A 16,850-nucleotide genomic window follows, 5' to 3' on the forward strand; every position below is an offset into this window, starting at 1 on the left:
GACCCAGGGCAGAAGCAGTCATTTGAAAAAAGCCTGGGTCAGACCCACTCACTGATCTTGGAAAGCCTCCCAGTGACGCAAGAGGCAACTGGAACTCACCCTGGGGACAGAGACACTGGAAGCAGCCACTTGGGGAGCTCTTTTTACCACAAGGAGACTGGTGCTGGCAAAGGCCATTTTGGAGTCCTCTCTCTAGTTTATTAGCGCTGGGACTGGTCCCACCTACCAGCCGGTTGGCACCAGGCCTGTACTCCCCATGCCAAGCAGCTAGATGGGTGGGGACACAGCCCTACCCAACAGCAGGCCAGCTGCTATAGACCTCTCTGAGTCCCCAGCTGCCCCAGGACCCAGCCCTACCCACCAATGGGCTGACGTCAGCTTCCAGGACCCCTGGTCCCCAAAGCCAGAGGCTCCAGGGCCCACTTCCTCCCACCAGTGAGCCAACACTAACCCCAGGACCTGGCCTCACTCACCAGCAGGCTAGCACCAGTTCCAAGAGCCCCAGGCCCCACCCCAGAGACATGATTAATATAATTACCACTGTTGTACGTTATATATGAAAGTTGTTAAGAGTAGATCCTGAGCTGTCATTACAAGGAAAAACAAATTCTCGATTTCTTTTATTTTGTATCTGTATGAAATGATGGATGGTCACTAACCTTATTGTGGTCATCATTTCATGATGTATGTAAGTCAAATCATTATGCTGTACACCTTGAACTTATACAGTGCTGTATGTAAACCATATCTCAATAAAACTGAAAGGAAAAAAGTAAGCAAATAAATAAACAAACCAGTCTTAAAACAACAATGAAATACCACTACAGACCTATTAGAATGGCTAAAATCCAAAAACTAACAATACCAATTGCTGACAAAGATAAGGAGCAACAGGAACGTGCGTTCGTTCCTGGGCAGAATAAAAAATGGTACAACCACTCTAGAAGACAGTTTGGAAGTTTCTTACAAAGCTAAACATAGTATTACCATATGACCCAGCTATCATGCTTCTAGATATTTACCTAACAGATGTGAAAAGTACTTCCACACAAAAACCTGCACGTAAATATTTATAACAATTTTACTTATAATTGCCAAACATTAGAAGCAACCAAGGTGTCTTTAAATAAGTGAACGGATAAGCAAACTGCAGTATATCCATACAATGGAATAAGTTATCAAGTCATGCAAAAATATCTTAAATAAATATTGTTAAGTGAAAGACACCAGTTTTAAAAGGCTATATGCTATATGATTTCATTTATGTGAACTTCTGGAAAAGGCAAAACTTTAGAGTTGGTAGAGAGATTTTTACCAGTAGTTTCACTGTCATTTTTTAAGGCAGTGAAACTATTCTGTATGAGTCTGTAGTGGTGGATATATGACACTCTATATCTGTGAAAACTCAGAATTGTACTAGCAAAAGATTTTAATGTATGTAAATTTTTGTAAAACAATCTAAGAGGTCAAGGGATCGCATGATGTGACAAAACAATCTAACTGTATTACAAGTATATAAAACAACATCACTGAAAGGGATGAGGAAGTAAGGTACTGATCTAAATAATTTGGGAAATGAATAAAGACTATAAGACTTTTAGGCAAAGTACTATGCATGTGCTTTAGTTAGTAAAGTTGTTTCTCATGGGTATATGGGCTAACAATTCTGAAACCACTATTCATGTATACTGAAATTGAACAATTAAGTATTTGATGGTGGATAGTGGGGGCCAGATTTCTCAATGTTGTCATAAAAGTTACAGAAAAGCAAGGGGAAAATGCTGGAATGATCCCAGTGTATACTGGTAGAATTGGAAACATCCATATGAACTCATGCTTAGCTTAATATGAAGATGGATACATATAGAAATATTTATAGATATGCATAGATATATGGATTGGTATACAAGTATATTTCCTTTTCTGACAGTTGAGAGAATCTAGATGAAACAACACCCTAAAAGCAGTAGACATAGTGCCGACCTTAGTTTCTAATACCATTCTCCAATAAAAGGAACCAGGACTTTTCCGATAGTAGTCCCTGTGATTATTGATAAGGTCAGAAAGAGCCCCAGTGGCAATAAAGATTGAAGGTAGTGGGAGATGGAATGTCAGAGTTTAGCACTTCAGAAATGATGGGTAAAGTTGCAGAGGATAACCAATGTTGTTTGTGTTCCTGGGAGTGGTGCAAGTGAAGGTGAAAGCAGATATAGATGACAGGATTAAGACACCATGAGGGTCACATGGCCCAGGGAATGCAAGTACAGGCAATACAGAGGCCGACTTCGAAACAAAGAAGTATCAATGGCCTTGATGTTGGAGTAGTGTCCTCTGTGTCATTTCTTCTGCTGAGCTTGCCAAATAGGTTATTATTGCCAGAGAACAAGAACAAATCACAAATTGAAGTATCATTTGGGGAAGGGATACCATATTCGTTTTCATGATCCTTATATTCTAGGCTTAGAAAGTGATTTGGTCTTATAACAAAGCAATTCCTTCTCCTTAAAAAAAATGCAAATGGCTAATGTCAAAAAAAGAAATTCAAAATTTCTTGTGTGGTAGAATATGTGGTCTAGGCATCACAACACATAAGATATGATATTCTACCAGCAATATGTGGGAAAGGCTTACAGAGTTACTCAGAAATTTGATATGCTACCCCTACATTTGGGGTTCAGGAGGGTGGATGTAGTCTGACGTCAGTGAGAAATTGTAGAGAGCTAAACTCTCCGCATGTACATCCCCTCTCATGAAATCAGGGACATTGCTCTAACAATTCTCCCTTTTGTCCTGCACCAATAATATATTTCCTTCTCCTGACACATTTCTATTTGCATACAAATATGCTATTATTTCTCCCACATTTAAAAAATAAGTTTCGTTCTATCTTAATCCTACTCTCTTTTCCAGCTACTGTGCGGTTTTCCTGTTCCCCTTTATAGAAAAACTCTCCAAGCTTACTCTCCACCAGCTTCTCTTCTCCCATTTGTTCTTGAACCCATTCCAATCAGTTTTTCCTCTTACCACTTCATCATACTCTTGTCAAGGTAATAGACCTCCATGTTGCTAAAACCAAAAATCAATGTTCTCATCTTAACTTCTTTGCAGTACTTGACATGGTTGAACACACCCTCCTTAAAATAGTTTTTAATTGGCTTCCAGAAGACTACACTTGATTCTGCCAGTTTCCTTTCCTACCTCATAGGATGTACTCAACCGCCTTTGTAACTTTCTCTTCTTCTTTCCCCTTCTAAGTGTTGAAGTGTTCCAGAACTTTGCCCTCTACTCTCTGTACTCTCTCTCTCTTGATTCAGTCTCGTGGTTTTTAAAGTATCATCTATATGCTTATAACTCCCCAAAGTAGGTTTTTAATATGGCACTTTCACCTGAACGCTAGGCTCCAACTGCCTACTTGATTCCTCTACCTGGACACCTAACATGTCTAAAACCAAACTCCTGACCACCCCAGACCTCCACTTCCCATAATAATCCAGGTCTGTTAATGGCTACTCCATTCCTCTGGATGCTTAAGCCAAAAGTCTTGGAGTTATTCTTGACAGGTTTTTCTCAAACCAAACACCTAATCTTCCAGAATATTCTGTCAGCTCTACTTCAAAATATATTCATATGCACTGTTTCCCACCACTTTCGTGCTACCAAAATGATCCAAGACACCAGTGCCACTTGCCTTGTCCCCTTCCTCCACCCCTATGCTGCACCATGGCCTATTCTACCAGAGTCTATACTCAACCCCGCAGCCAGAATGGTCCTGTTAAAACACGAGTCAGGTTGTGTCATCCAAGCACTCAGAGTAAACACCCAAATCTGCCAATGGCTTTCAAAGCCCTACACTTCCTGACCCAGTCCTCAAACATGCTCAAGTTTTCTCTACCTGTTGGTCCCTCTTCCTGGGCTTGTTCTTTCCCTGGATAGCACATTTCTCAACCTCAGGTTTTTGAGAGTTTTGTTCAAATATCATCTTGCAGTTGAGACCTTCTCTATCAAGACATTCACTGTTTAAAATTGCACCACCCACCTCAGCCCCTGGCAATTTCCACCCCCTCCCCACTTTTTGTTTTCCCCCTTAGCACTTGTCACCTTCTGATATCTCTCTCTTCTTTGTTGAAATTTGTTGATGAATACTCTTCTTTTTTTAGTGTGCAAGCCCAGAGGAGCAGAGAGATTTCCTTTCCACTGCTACTTACCTAGTCCCAGGAACAGAAGCTGGCTCCGACTAAGTACTCAACAGATACTGAATTCATTGAATTAGTGATTGTTTGAAAATCAAAGAAGAGGGCAGCATGGCTGTTCATTTCATAATTGGCAGGCACACCATTAAACCCAGTCTTCAGACACTTCCTTCCATTACCTTGTCAGGAAGCAAGAAGTGTGAGGATCAAGGAACAGATACTCAACAGAACACTGTGCTTCTAGTGAAGCATGCAATGTTCCAATCTTGCATTGCCATCAAATAATGGCTTGTGCAAGTCCAATATTTTCTCTTTGTGGAGAGAATGTTGGCTTCCCAAAAAAGAAAACATTTTTTTTCTTGATGCTCTTTTAAGTACAAAGGAAAAAGAGTATATTTGGACTTTTTTCTTCCTAGAAAACTGGACTATATTGGTAACTTAAATTTGTGGGCTGTATCTTGTTAAAATTACTTTATTGTTCCATTGTACATATATTTATTGAAATCTTACAATGTATTTATTTATTTAATCATCAAATAGGTATTAGGTGCCTAATAGGTGACAAGGAATGTGCAAAACAACTCAATAAAATTGACAGATTTATTTTACTGGACTTAAAAGTTTTCATTATAATAAAAATTATATAAAATAACAGAAACTTTTTACCCTTTGACCAGCATCTCCCTATTTCCCCCTCCCCTGAGTCCCTCAAAACCAGCATTTTATTCCTTGCTCCTATGAGTTTGACTATTTTAGATTACATGTTGCTATGGACTGAATGTTTCCATCCCCCTAAAATTCATATATTGAAACTCTACACCACAATGTGATGGCGTTAGGAAGAGGGACTCTTGGGTTGTAGTTAGGATTAGATGAGGTCATGGGGCAGCACCCTCATGAATGGGATTATTGCTCTTCTAAGAGTTCAAAAAAAGCCTGCTTCTCTCTGCTCCCTGACATTTGAAGATGCAATGAGAAGTAGGCCATGTACAACCTGGAAGAGTTTCCTCACCAGAACCCAACCATGCTGGTTCTCCAATCTTGGACTTTCAGCCTCCAAAACTGTGAGAAACAAATTTCTGTTGTTTATGAGCCACTCAGTCTGTGTTATTTATTATGGCAGCCTGAATGGACTAAGACACACATTTAAGTGAGATCATGCAGCAAAGTTTCAGTTATGTGAGATAAGTTCTGGAGGTCTAATTAATATACAGCAATGTGACTATGGTTAACAATACTGTATTGTATACACGAAATTTGCTAAGAGGATACGATCTTAAGTGTTCCTACCACAAAGAAAGAAAAAGAAAGGAAGAGAAGAAGGGAGAGAAGAGACGAGAAGAAAAAAGAAAATGGTGGCTATGTGCGGTGACAGATATGTTTGGCTGTGGTGATTATTTCACAATGTACATGTATATCAAAACATCAAGTTGTACACCTTAAATATAAATAAAGTTACATGTCAATTAAACCACAACAAAGCTGAAAAATTATATAAAATGAAATAATTAACATTTTAGAATTTAAAATCATTGTATTCCACATTTTGTTCATAGGTATTAATCCTGAAAGTGAATAATGGAGCACTGCATGCCATTCTAAGACTGTGTCTCTGGGTATCCGCTAGGCATCTCTTCATGTCCCCATGCTAAATTTTTACTGTGAATGGACAATTTACAACAACTACAGCCTGAAAAGGGAATAGTAATCAGGAGCTACATAGCTCAGGAAGGAAAATCTGGGTCACATCAGAAGGCAAGCCCCCTAAGTCTGAAGAGAATGAGAGGAATCTTGGATGGGTAGTGAAGGAGATAATAGATATCAGTTATAGCCTTGGAACTAATCAGAGGAGAGGAATGACTAGAGTTCATCCCATTAACCCTCCAGCCACCATATTGAAATCATGGCTGGATGCAGTGGACTTCATGCAGTACATCTGAGCCACAGAGGCGTGCCCCTCAGGGGCACTTAGGGCTCCTCCCAGATCTCCTTGAGTTCCTTTCTGTTTCTGTTAGCCCCACCCCAACTCTGGTGCCTGTTTTCTCCCAGTGGCCAACATTTGACACTGTTCTTTGAAGAACTGCCTTCAGGGGTTCCAGGTTTGTCTGTAGGCTTCCCAAGTACTGGGAAGCTTTCATCCCTTAGGTGCAGCATTAGCCAATGACTGCCAGGCAAGAGACTAAGAAAGCCCAGCTCCCTGGCCTCCAGCAGAGACAAACTGAGGCTAAGCCACACACCAGACTTCCCCTGCAGAATCAAGGGAATCCTCTGCTCTCCTCCACGATCTACTAGTTTCATCTCAACCTCTGTCTTTCTTCTCCTGCCTTCTTACAGATTTCTCCTAGGAACACTTCCTTAATAAATCATTTACCACTAATACTTGTCTCAAAGTTCACTTTGGGGGAACCCAAACTAAGTCACCATTCTTGGTCTCACTTTCAAGCATACCCCAATAGACCGCCTTTTCTAATTCTATAGTAACATAGGCAACCCCTTAGTGGCACTTAGCAAATGACAATATCGCTTTCCAGAATATAACCTCCAGAGCTTCCTCTCTTCCAAAATACTTTTATACTGAGGAAATATACACATGTGTTTGTGCAGGTTTTAAATTGCATGGGGGAAATGAGATAAAACATTTTAATGCTCTGGAATATTAATTGCTTTTATTGAGATGTGATCTCCTTTTCATATTTCCTTCTCCATACTTGCATGACTCTGCAGCCTCAGGGCAGCTTTATTTGTCTCACTCTTTTGTTCTCTGAATGAGCTCATAATGCCATATCACTCTCACTGTGGTGTTTAGTTTCAGCAGCTCAGTTGGAGCCTGCACTTGCAAAAAAAAAATGTACTTTGCCTCTTGGTTCAAAGATGGGATGACAGCAATGCTGTCTTCATGGCAGGGCTCAGATTCCACCTGGTTCACTCCAAGATGCGTGTCTGCTCAGAGGATGGAGGTGAGCCCTGCAGGTGGCCTGTCTAAGCTCGTCAATACAGCAAGTTTCATTCACTCATCTGGTCCAGGCAGGCCGACTGCCACAGGGAGCAGTGCCCTTAGAAGTAAAGGATTCTGTGGCTGGAAGTTCATGTAAGCCATCCAGTCCAAGCCTTCACTTTCCGATGAGGAAACTGAGGCTGCTCAAGGTCACATGAGGTGTTGGTGCTGGATCTTAGTTTAGAACCAGTGTGTCCATACTCCTTGGCCACCTCACTGCTGGAAAGGACTAAGTTTTTGTCTTTTTCCCTTGAAAAAGCCCCCTTCAAGTTTCTGCCTGTGACAGTAGTAATTTTTACCACTCCCTCTATGAGAAAGACAGATGGAGCTCTTCCAGATGAATCACAGCTTTGGCTTTTCATTCAACAAATGTCTACAATGAGTGAAGTTAGACACGTCTATTTTATACCATGCTGACCAGCGAGTGACCTGGTATACAATAATGCTCAGCAAGGAGGAGGAGATTGGTAGGCATTGCTACCCAAAGTTATAAAATGGAAAGTCTTGGACTGAGCCTTGGAACTAATCACAGGAGAGGAATGACTAGAGTTCATCCCGTTAACCATCCAGCCACCACACTGAAGTCGTGGCTGGATGCAGTGGGCTTCATTACAGTTACATGGCCAATTATACTCCTGTGCCCTGTACTAATGGCAATGTTATATTTTTTCTTTTACTATTGAAAGTGTCATTAAAATAACTTTCATTAAAAAAACACATTTATAAACAGTAGACCACATTGATGATTTTCCTTATTCCAAGTTCTAGTGCTCTCTTGACTTTAAGTAGCCATTTTTATTAGTAATAAATAGTTATTATTAATATTTATAAAATAAATAATAAGTATTGATTATTCAAATGGATCAAGTTCAAAGCAAAATATGAGATTTCAATTTCAGCAGGATGTTAAACAGAAGTAGGGCTAAGAAAAGGGAATAAACTGCATCTCTGGTCATTATAATTAATAGAATTTATCATTTATAAAGCACTCTGATGACTAATTTTATGTGTCAACTTGACTGGGCCAGAGGGTGCTCAGATGTTTGGTCAGATACTATTCTAGGTGTTTCTCTGAGGGTGTTTCTGGATGAGATTAACAATTGAATTGGTAGACTAAGTAAATTTTCCTCTCCAATGTGATGGGTCTTACCCAATCATTTGAAAGCCTGAACAGAACAAAAAGGCTGACCTTTCCCCCAAAAAAGGGAATTCCTCCTGCCTGACTGCCTTGAGCTGAGACATCATTTTTTCCTGTCTTCAGACTCAGGCTGAAACTTTGGCACTTTCAGGGTCTTCAGCTTGCAGATGACAGATCTTGGGACTTGTCAACTTCCATAATCACATGAGCCAATTCCATATATATAATATATAAATATCTATGTATATAGGATTGTCTCATGTGAAATACAGATATAGATAGATATAGATAAATATCCTATTGTTCTCTTTCTCTGGAGAGTCCTAATACAGGCACCTACTACGTGCCAGGAATTATTGTTAATTTCACAAGAAAACAATAAGGTACATATTATTCTCCCTGTTTTGCACATGGGAAAACAGAAGCTACATAACTTTTAATGACTTATCTCAAGACTTCAAAGTAAAGAATATTTCCAGGTTTCAAACCCAGGTCTGTCTGCTGTCAAAGCCTGGACTCTATATACCAGTCCACCTCCCCAAAGCCTCACATGGTTTCCTTTCCAGTTCTGCACAGATCTTCCTGAAATGTCTTTGTCCTCTTTCCTGCTTTTGTGGTACAGTGGAGTGATCAGAGTTGAAGGTTTCTTTGATGTGTTGGGACCACCACATGCCTCAGGACTGCTGTTCCTGAGCATGAATTTGTCTTGTACAGGTCTGTGCATGTAACTGCTTAAAGAAGAGAGGACTCTCCTAAATCTGTCCATACTGACCATAGGATATGTCCTTGAATACATCCTTCCCCTTGATTTTTAGGCATAGATCATGCAGGATTGATCCACATGTTGATGCACTTATGTTAATGAAACACCCATAATTTTAAACATACAGACCTTGGTCTGCTCTTACTCATAGTCTCATCATCTCCACAGACTGAAGGCAGGATTTCCATTTGGGAACCATGAGCTTTGCAAAGGAACTTTATTGTCATGTGGTAAAGTGCTGGATGTTTTGTCAGACACAAGACTTCACTGAGCTCAGTTGTACAGATATTAATGCTGAGTTTCAAAAACAATGGAAGTGGAAGATGGACAGATTGTTTCACTGTGTAGTGGTTTCATGGGAAGGGAGACTCTTTGAAGTCAAGGAGATGGATGCCTGCAACAGATATAGAGTGCAAAGTGCAGTCAAGAATGGTGCTCACGTGTCACTATTACATACTTTCAACTTGGCTATTTTTAAGTCAAGTGTCTTCAAATATGTCAAAGACACTTGTTCTAATTAAGAATAAAGGCCATGGTGAGATGGGATTTTTTTTTAACTAAGCTAATTTTTAAACACAGTTGAGTGCATCTGGAAGCTTTTTTTCAATTATAAAAACCACATTTTTCCCTCCTCATGAATGGCTAATCTAAATTTCCCCATGTTTAAATGTCTTAATGCATATATACATATATAAATATGTAATCTGTATATGTGTATATATGTAACAGTGTGAGTAAATGTATACACAATGTGTATGTTTATGTATGTATATATGCATATCAAAAACAAGTATGGGAAATGTTAATCCCAAGGTCAGTTTTACATGAAAAGTTCCAAATACTTCATTAGTAAGTACCATAACTAGAATATTTCTATTTCAATGCCAAAATAGAAAAGCAATAAAATTATGATAATTATGTTCTATTAAAGGTATTTACAATACTTTGGACAAAGAAAATTGTCATCTTGACTTATTAGTGACTTGTCAAGTATGATGAATTCTCTTTGGCCAACTTGTTAAAGCAAAATCTCCATGAAAACACACACATATGTACACTCACGTAACTTGTTTCAAGATTTAAAAAAAAAAAAGAAATTGCTTATCACCTTAGAAAGCAGTGTTGGATGTGCCAACTGGAATATCCAAAAATGTACAAACCTAGAAGGTAAACTTGGAGTTGTAAGAGATACACAAGAGATAGTATTTCAAAGTGGTTAGCCATTCAAATCCAAAACATGAGGAATTCATTCTGACCAGGGCTTTTAACTGGGTAAAACTGTGTGTGGATCAAGGACAAAGGTGGTGATGTCTGAAAAGGAGACATAGAGATCAAGGAAAGTATGATATATTCATGGAACAGTGAGAAAACCTTCTTGACTAGAAGCAAGTGTCCTGAGAAACATATGTCAATGAGTAGGAACCAGCCAGATTATGGAGGCTTTCAAACATATTCAGACTGGACTAGGGATTAAGGTTTAGTCAGTTTTTTAGTGTGAATGATATGGTATAAATGGTGTTTGAGGAAAACTGATGTCATCATTGCAGACCAGAAAGAGATCAGCTAGAAGATTTTCTGACAGTCGAGACTGGGTTCACCAGTGTATGCAAACATAGGACTCTGCTCCTCTTCATTATATTTACCAGGCTTCAACCCACTTCTCTGTCTACGTTTACCATTAGACTGTAAACTTCATGGAGGCAGGAACTATTTCTCTCTTATCACTGTAACCACTGAACCACCTGCCATATTACCTGGCAGAATAGTTGGGCAATACATAGCTCTGAATAAGAGAATAAATACATGAACAGAGCTGTTACTGAATACAGGCCCATGAGATAATGAAGATTTGAATGGCAACAATAGTTCAAACAGAAGATTTGATAGAGAAAGATACTGAAACAATGAAAGTTAGACTAGCATGATTTTATATAGAAAATGCAAAAGGGGGATGAGACAAAAATATTAATAGTCTGCATTTGGACAGAATTTAAGAATTCACATAAGTGCTTTCACAAACAAATATTTTGAGCTACTCTGCCCCATATTTCCAATCCCAAATAGCCAAAATATGTCGATATCATTGACAAAACCTAAAACTTGAGTTGCACCATGGGTTTCAAAGATTTGATAAATCAGTTGTGGTCAAGTTGAGTTTGAAAAAAGACAGAATACTGAAATGTAAATGTCTAGTATTCAATCAAACACATGGAACACTCAAGTGAAAGGGTGGGTCTAGAAGTATAAACGTACAGTCTTTAAGAATCATGAGAAGCTTTCAAGTGAAAACTAGGCCAGTTTAATAACATGTGTTCATTCTCTGATTATTAAAAATTCACTTTAAGGTAGGTATCAGTTGCATTTGTCAATTTGTATATCCAATAAACTAGAAACTATTAGTTTCAAGGCTAGTACTATTTTTGACTAAAAGAAATGGAGTTAGTAATGTAGGCAATGTCCTCAAATCCATGTTGTAGTGCTCCGATGCTAGCTAAGCTTTCTTACTAGTATTTGCACTTCCATTGTAAAGCATCATTATAAAATTGCACTTTCTTCAGAAAGGAAGATATCCCTGACTTTCCTCCTGTGGACAAGTATTGACAATACAATGCAGTGTTTTCTTCACAGTGAAACATTTTCATGAAAAGCCAGCAAATTAATGCTTATTTTACACACACATTATGAGGCCCTTTTGACACAATGTGTATGGATGAAAGTAAAATTTGCAATATCTCTCTTTCTCTCTCTCTCTCTCTCTCTCTCTCTCTCTCTCTCTCTCTATATATATATATATATATATATATATATAAAGATATATATATATATATAAAGATAGATATATATATATATCTTTCTCTCTCCGGGAATTGAATCCAAAATCATGATGCTATGTCCACAATTTTTTAAACAAGTCACATAACTGACTCAGAAAAGATGAATCATGAACAGTTTATAAAATCAAAACTACTTAAGATGTCAATTCTTATCTGTGAACTATGAACATATATATCCTTTAAACTATATTCAGATTCTCACAATCTTATTTTTTACAATTTCTATTATAGTGCTTTTACTTTTGTTTCAACTATTAGTGAAGGAGCTTATTTTTGGTCAAGATTGTTGCTTATAATTCACTTTTCTGGTTTTCACACACAGGAAACATATTGAAACCTGCCCATCAAACATTTTGCAATTTAACAAAACCTTGAAATGAAAAGTTTTCCAGAAGTTTTTAGAGTGAAAAATATGATCATGGCTTAAGACAAAGCCATGATTTCAACTTGAGTTTTCACTATTTTCTTGGATTCTGAGGCTATTAAGAAAAACATGATAGGCAATTTGTTAAACTAAATGACAAATTTTTTGGAAGAAAATGCCCTCATATAAATTAGATTAGAGTAACATTTCACTGAAACATGAGACACTGGAATATGGAATTTAATAGGTGACATCTGACTTAAATCTCATCCAAGAAGTTGTTATCGGAAGTAGCATAAGTGTCTCCGCAGGGCACATGGCACAGCCTTACCTAGCGAGTTAGCTAATACAGAAGCCTCTAAAGACAGCATAAAAGTGATTCTCTTTTTGAGTTTTGAAAACACTTTTGGACAGTGAGTGATATTTTTCAATCTTGTAAGCATTGCTTTTTCAGTGAAGTATTTCCATCCTATACAGAATTCCATTTTAGAGCACAAAGTAACCAGCCTTTGCTAACTCCTTCCTAACCTTTGAGTGTTTCTCTGGAATACACAGTTTTGGAAGGCCTCTTTGTCTACAGGGACAGATCTTAAATGTGGAGTAGGCATGCCCTAGTATGGGGAGATGTAAGGGTGATAAAAGAGTCTTCTCCCTTTTCTCATTCAAAACTGGTTCTCCTATTGGCCACCTTAAATTCCCACCCAGAGTGATTGCATTCAGGTGACTTTTAGAAAAACCTGTAGGTCATGACCCAGAATGGAGCAGGAAGATGCTGGGAAGGAGGAAGGGCTAAAAAATATACTCTGCAGGATTTTACTAGAGTCATGGCTCCCTCTCCCCTCTTTTCCTCTCTCCCTCCTCTTCCTCCTTCATCTTTTCCTCTCCTCCTTCCTCTTCTTCCTCTTTATCTCCTTCCCTCTCCTCTTCTTCTCCCTCTCTCTTCCTCTCTCTCACTCCCTCTTCCTCTCTCTCCCTCAAACATTGAGATTAGAATGCAGGACAATTAAAAGGAAATGTGGAGTCATAGTGCTGGAGACCATGGGCACTCCAGCATCAGCACTAAAGAGTCAGCAGGCGAACAGGAGTGGACTGAGCTCTAAAACTCTGCTCATTACAGTAAATATTTACCTCAAAAATGATGTAGAACTCAAAACATCCTTCAGGATGGTACCTACCCAGTGTGGCAGGGAGTAAATAATTGTCTTCCTTTCTCATTTATTTCACAAATATTAAATAAGAAACTACTATGTGCCAAGCACTTTTCAAAGCATTGGAGGTACAGTGATAACAAGATAGATAAACTCCTGCTCTCATAGAAGTTAGACTCCAGTCAGATGGCCACAGACAATTGGCTATTAAAAAAAATACATAGACAAGAAAAATATGACATGGACATAAGAGCCAGGGAGAGAAGTACAGCAAGGAGATAACATGGAGAGTGACTTAGTGGCTAATTTTAATTGAGTCCAGAATAGCCTGGCTGAGGAAGGTTACATTTATGTTCAGATCTGGAAAAAGAACCTGTCAGGCAGAGGCACAACTTGTGCAAAGGCCATGAGGTAGGGAGTAGTTTAGCACTGAGGAATTGAAGAAAGGCAAGCAGGGCTAAATTAGAGGAAGAAGGGAGAACAACACAAAATGAGGCTGGAGAAACAAACAGGAACCAAATAATGAAGGCCCTTGTATGCCATGCTAAGAATATGTAATTTATGTTGATTTTATACTCAAGATCCTTAAGGGTGTCAAATAATTAACAGATCTCTCACTGCCTCCATTTCACATTCTATAACTATTAACTGCTGGGCTCTCAATCAGCCAATCATTGACCTAAGTTCTAGGAAGTGCCACCTCTAATTACAATATTTCTCTCTGCACTACAAAGCATTTGATCATTGCCATATGGAGGCAGACAAAAGCCATTCCTCGTGATCCAGAGAATCTGTTGATTCATGTCACCCTAGCTGCCTATCAATGCCTGGACAAAATAGTATTTCTAAAGGTCTTAAATTAAAATTGTAGGCTGTTCCTGGAAATGGCAAAATAGAAAAGCCTAAGCAATGTCTAATATTCTATTATTTGAAATTCTTGAGTATCTTAAATACAAAAAGAATAAGAGGAAGAATAAAACCAAGTGGCATCAAAATCAGAACAGGAATTTAAATTTTATAGTATCAGTGGTACAATAAGCATATTAAAATTAGTTTTGCTTGAAACGTCACTCAAGACTTTTAATCTCTCATAAGTCTTTCTCTCTGCCACCTCTCTTTTAAAAATAAAATGTTCAGGTTATCCTGACTTGCAACCCTATATCCACAAAAACAAAAATGTTTTTTGTTTGAACTTCTTACAAGAGGAATCTGCTGGCCTATTTTCTTATAATGACTGTGCACTCATCCCTTGATTAATGGCTTATATGTTGATCCATAATTCATAGTTTGTTTTATACTTCTAAATCATTCTCCACTATAAATAAAAGATTTGTGCCAAAATGCAACCTGGAATCTTATTTTGAATTGACTATTAGAAAAGCTAGGTTCTCTGGTTAAACGCTGGTGACTCACAAGTGAACCTCCTCTAACTGTATGTTTTGAATTGATCTACTTTTTCCCTAAAATTACTGTGTAAACTGATATGGTTGGAAAGACTAGTTTTAAATCTGTCAGTGATCCTATAAACACTGTCCCATAACTCATCCTTGCACTTGCGTGAGAACACTCCCCTTCAAGTGAGTACTTTTACTTTTTAACCATATATTGGCACACATCTCACTCAAGACTAGTGACCATTTTTAACACATGAGTATAACAGGGGAAAATTAGACTTCAGTGCTTAAAATTTCTGGGCTTAAGTTTATATATAATAATCATAAACTGTCTTTCTGGTGGGGTATTTCATGTATACTGGTTATTATAAGCTGTGTCTCCCCAAAAATATTTATGTAAAGTCCTAGCCCCCAGCACCTCAGAATGTGACTGTATTTAAACATAGTGACTTTACAGAGGGAATTACATTAAAATGAAGCCATTATGGTGGGCCCTAATCTAGTATGACTGATATCTTTATAAGAAGAGGAAATTTGGACATAGACACATACAGAGGGAAGACCATGTGAAGACAGCCATCTATCAGCCAAGAAAGAGAGGCCTGGAACAGATCTTTTTCTCACAGCTCTCACAAGGAACCAACCTTGATTTCAGACTCCTAGCCTCCAGTCCTGTGAGAAAATGTATTTCTGTTATTTAAGCTACCCAGTCTGTTGTACCTTATTATGGCAGTCCTGGTAACCAATACACTGGTTTCAGATAAGCATTTGTGAAGAAGACTAGAGATAGCTCATAGAATTTTATGTCTTATGAGAAGTCATTTTCTAGCTACATTTATTTAAAAGCACATAAAGTAAATACCATAGGCAGCATAGAGAAATTGAGATAAATCAAAGCCAAAGTAAATCTACTACCGTTCTGTAAATTGACTTCACTTTCACCAAATCACATGATACTGTAAGAGATGACTTTTGTGAAACATTCATCTTACTACCCATTAGCATTCCTCCCAGTGATACTAACATAAACTTATAAAGGAGCTCTTACTCTTTCCTACCCATTGGCTACCCTTAAAATCTTCATTTTATCCCTACTCTTTTTTATTATACTTTGTCTCAGGGTCCTTTAAAACACTGTGTGGACAGAGCATCTTATTACAAAAGGGCTGAAGAGACGAAGTATTGATTCAGTGCGCTCCTTTCTTCTGCATCGCCAACAATAATTAATGTTCCTGAAGATGACAGAGGAGTAAGACGTGGAGATCACCTTCCTCCCCACAAATGCATCAGAAATACATCTACATGTGGAACAACTCCTACAGAACACCTACTGAACGCTGGCAGAAGACCTCAGACATCCCAAAAGGCAAGAAACTTCCCACGTACCTGGGTAGGGCAAAAGAAAAAAGACAAAACAGAGACAAAAGAATAGGGACGGGACCTTCACCTCTGGGAGGGAGCTGTGAAGGAGGAAAAGTTTCCACACACTAGGAAGACCCTTTACTGGCGGAGACTGGGGGTTGGGGGAGAAGCTTCGGAGACACAGAGGAGAGCACAGCAACAGGGGTACAGAGAGCAAAGAGGAGAGATTCCCACACAGAGAATTGGTACTGACCAGCACTCACCAGCCCGAGATGCTTGTCTGCTCACCTGCCATGGTGGGTGGGGGCTGGGAGCTGAGGCTCAGGCTTCGGAGGTCAGATCCCAGGGAGACAACTGGGGTTGGCTGCATGAACACAGCCTGAAGGGGTCTAGTGCACCACAGCTAGCCGGGAGGGAGTCCGGGAAAAAGTCTGGAACTGCCTAAGAGGGAAGAGACCATTGTTTCAGGGTGCGTGAGGAGAGGGGATTCAGAGCACCACCTAAACAAGCTCCAGAGATGGACGCGAGACATGGCTATCAGCTCCGACACCAGAGATGGACATGAAATGTTAAGGCTGCTACTGCAGCCACCAAGAAGCCTGCGTGCCAGCACAGGGCATTATCCACACCTCCCCTCCCAGGACCCTGTGCAGCCTGCCACT

General features: G+C 39.0%; 1 long non-coding RNA gene across 2 annotated transcripts in view; it reads right to left on the reverse strand.

Annotated features, from left to right (window-relative positions):
- Positions 1-16,624, reverse strand: part of LOC103016309 (uncharacterized) — a 113,944-nt gene extending 97,320 nt beyond the window's left edge. The window contains exon 1 of one of the 2 annotated variants that reach the window (XR_009008229.1): positions 16,477-16,624. This is a non-coding gene — a long non-coding RNA (uncharacterized LOC103016309). Of the gene's footprint in view, positions 1-16,441 lie in introns of both variants that reach the window. The other variant, XR_009008230.1, reaches the window with a different exon arrangement.
- Positions 16,625-16,850: the final 226 nt, after the last annotated feature.

The sequence above is a fragment of the Balaenoptera acutorostrata genome, chromosome 4 (genome assembly GCF_949987535.1).
Source record: "Balaenoptera acutorostrata chromosome 4, mBalAcu1.1, whole genome shotgun sequence".
NCBI classification, from domain to species: Eukaryota; Metazoa; Chordata; class Mammalia; order Artiodactyla; family Balaenopteridae; genus Balaenoptera; species Balaenoptera acutorostrata.